Genomic DNA, 3,279 nt, shown 5'->3' with positions numbered 1-3,279 from the left:
GTACAATCAGGAACGTACCTCCTGGACAGCCAGGGCCCTGCCCAAGGACAATATGTCGGCAGCATGCTAATCTCTTTAACCTCTTTAACCAAGTTTCAGACCTACCGAAGGGTTCTCCGAGCACTGCGGGTACTATGGACGTCGTCCAAGAGCAATTAAAGCGATGCCCGAGCCCGACCCCGCTGCAAGGCCCAGCCAGACACCCAAAGATTCTGAGTCTTAAAGCTCACAGGAAGCCCTTGACCGTAGACCCTCGCACCCTGTTCAGCCATTGCAGTCTTTCCCGTCCCTCCCCCTAAAACAGGGGTCCCCAAACTTCTTACACAGGGGGCCAGTTCACTGTCCCTCAGATCGTTGGAGGGCCCGACTATAAAAAAAAACAACTATGAACAAATCCCTATGCACACTACACATATCTTATTTTTTGTTTAAAAAAACAAAACGGGAACAAATACAATATTTAAAATAAAGAACAAGTAAATTTAAATCAACAAACTGACCAGTATTTCAATGGGAACTCTGCTCCTCTCACTGACCACCAATGAAAGAGGTGCCCCTTCCGGAAGTGCAACGGGGCGGGATAAATGGCCTCAGGGGGCCGCATGCTGCCCCTGGGCCATAGTTTGGGGACCCCTGCCCTAAAACAGGCAGATTTCACAGGAGTCAGAATTTGGGAACGAGAGAAAATAATTCGATTTTGTCCTGTATTAGAGCCCCATTAAACACGAAAGTTGCTTTTGCACAAATGCTTCTATCAGGCATGTAATCTCATTACACTCATTAGAAAGTCAAATGTTAGGCAGACTTCTACTTAATTATAAGTTCTGTAAGTATTGTAGCGTTTCCTCAGGCTGCGTAGACCTGCGTTTCAATTGGGTTGGGTAATGTGGCACTCCGCAGTTAAAACACTACAATTATTGTAATGTGGCACCTTTTATTTTGCATGCCACTTTTTTATGATTCAATGCTTCAACACATCCTTTAGTGCGGTGCAGATGAAGCGGAATGGCCGGGCTGAGCCTGTAAAACACCAGGGTCTCTATCTTGTCACTCTTCTGTCCTGATTTGGCAAGTCCCTTTAAACATAACCTTCAAAGAGACTGACAGCTTCTTTTTATTTACTCATAATACATTCATTCTAGTGTAGCAATTCATTTTTTTAAGTGAAGCAATAAAAGCAGAACAAACGTATCATTTCAGAGTTTCCTTTGGCGTCAGAGAGGCCTGAAATGCGCCTGGTGCAAGGGCTCCTCGTGGCGTCACCAGGCTGAAGAGCGCGGCGGCTGGCGTGCACAGCAGCCTGGCACTGAAAGATCAGAATGGGGGCACTTTGAGTGATAGGATGATTCAGTGGTCCTTTCAAGCCAACATTTTGCAACTTAAAAAATGTATGAAAGCAATTGATATTTATCTATTATCTTCAATGGCTACAGAGACCCTTTGCTCAGACCCGATCTTGTGAACACCCATAAGCTCCTGTGCTGAAACCTAGCCTGAGACCACTAGGGCAAAGAGCTTAAAGTTCTCCCTGGCTGCCCTTGTCCATTTAGCATAATAAAGAAGATGCAAACCCCAAATCAGTGTATTTTATGTACTCAACTGGCAAGCTGGTTAAATCATTACTCAATGGTCTAGCCTTCATTGCTAGCAGTTGTGTGTGTGTGTGTGTGTGTGTGTGTGAGAGAGAGAGAGAGAGAGAGAGAGAGAGAGAGAGAGAGAGTTGGGGGGAGTACTGAAGAAAAGAAAGTTTGGGTGGGGTGCCTTTCCCTCCCCTACCCCTCACCCCCTCCCAGCAAATACACCTCCTCAATCTCAGCCCAATCTGCTCGTCTCCAACTTAAGTAACTGTGCCATTCTGCTGTGATGTCAGGGTGCCACAGACTCTACTCAATAGAAGTCCCTCTTCTCCCCATCCTTCTCTCTCCCTTACATTTCTGGTGGACATCAGGGTCAGGGTCCTCTTATTGCTGTCTTAAAAGATATTATGTGTCACCAAAAGGTGGCTTTCTCTTTTCAGAGACTGGGCACCTGAGGCACCGCACCTCTCCTCTCCATTTTTCATCAGAGAATTCCCAGTTAGGAAATGAGGGCTGGGGCGTCTCCTGAGGGGAGAGGAGAAGGCAGGTAGGAAGAGGAGAGGAGAGCTAGTTTCCCACTGGGCTTGGTGGTCTCTGGAATGGAGCCCCCTTGTGGAGCCTCTTCCTTCCCAAGGAGGAGACATTATGGATTAATTAAAAAGCCCTAATAAAAAGTTGAATTCCGAAGACTGTAGGTCCTGTAAGGAAAAAAAAAAAGAGAGAGAAAGAAAAGGTGGGAAAGAGTGAGTCTCCCACCCTAGGCTGGGAGCAGAGCGCATAAAGCGTCTTGTTGGAACGCCTGTGAAATTGGCTGCGGAGGATTCCCAGACTGCTCATCCGCCAGCACCAGGATTAACGCCCCTCAGTGGAGGGGGTGTGAAGCCTCTTAAATCCATAAACTCATCCCATTTCCATTAATGGGACTTTGCGGTGGCACCGAGTACCAGCTGCGAGGTTGAACAAACACCAGTTGAGCACTCCCTGGCGAAACTCCCTCTCTCCCTCGCCCTCCCCTCCCTCTGCCTTTCCAAAGCCTTCTGAAGCCTGTGGGAATGGTCCTAAATAATTCCACAATTGCGTTTTTGAGATCTGGAACCACTGGTAGGAAGCGATTCCCACGATGGGATGTGGGGTCTGGTCAACAGGTGTTCGGATTTGGCCCAGGGAGATGGGGAAACCCAGGGAGGGAGACAGGCCTGCCAGAGAGCAGTCTGCTCAGGGCCTCCCAGCTTTACAGGCCGTGGAAGCCACAGACAATCGAAATGATATCTTTATTGCTAGGTTCATGTCCTGGGCTATAACATATCAATCCCTGTCGTAGTTCTCTAGGATGCACCTGGTATTTCAAACTTGTTCTTTTTGTGCTTCTGGGTCCTGGGCTGCAGCTGCCTACAACGAGCAAAGAGAGAGGCCCTTACAATGTCTCCAAGACGTGTTGGCATGGTTTGCCTGTCTTTAATGTACCATTAACTATTGTCTTTACACAATATGGGAACTGTAAAGCATGACATGTGTTATAATAAAACACATTTTCAATGATACACTTGGACTTGAGGCTGGGGTGCTGCAAACAAACAGGCCCAAATCTTGTTTTGTCTCCATTGCTAAGCCTACTGGCAATTAAACTTAAGACCACTGTCTCCCCCCACCCCCCGTCCTGATCAGCCAATTAAATTTTGTCTCCTAATTTTTCACATAGAAA

Source organism: Saccopteryx bilineata, chromosome 5 (genome assembly GCF_036850765.1).
Source record: "Saccopteryx bilineata isolate mSacBil1 chromosome 5, mSacBil1_pri_phased_curated, whole genome shotgun sequence".
Classification (NCBI taxonomy): domain Eukaryota; kingdom Metazoa; phylum Chordata; class Mammalia; order Chiroptera; family Emballonuridae; genus Saccopteryx; species Saccopteryx bilineata.
This window is presented reverse-complemented; position numbering follows the sequence as displayed.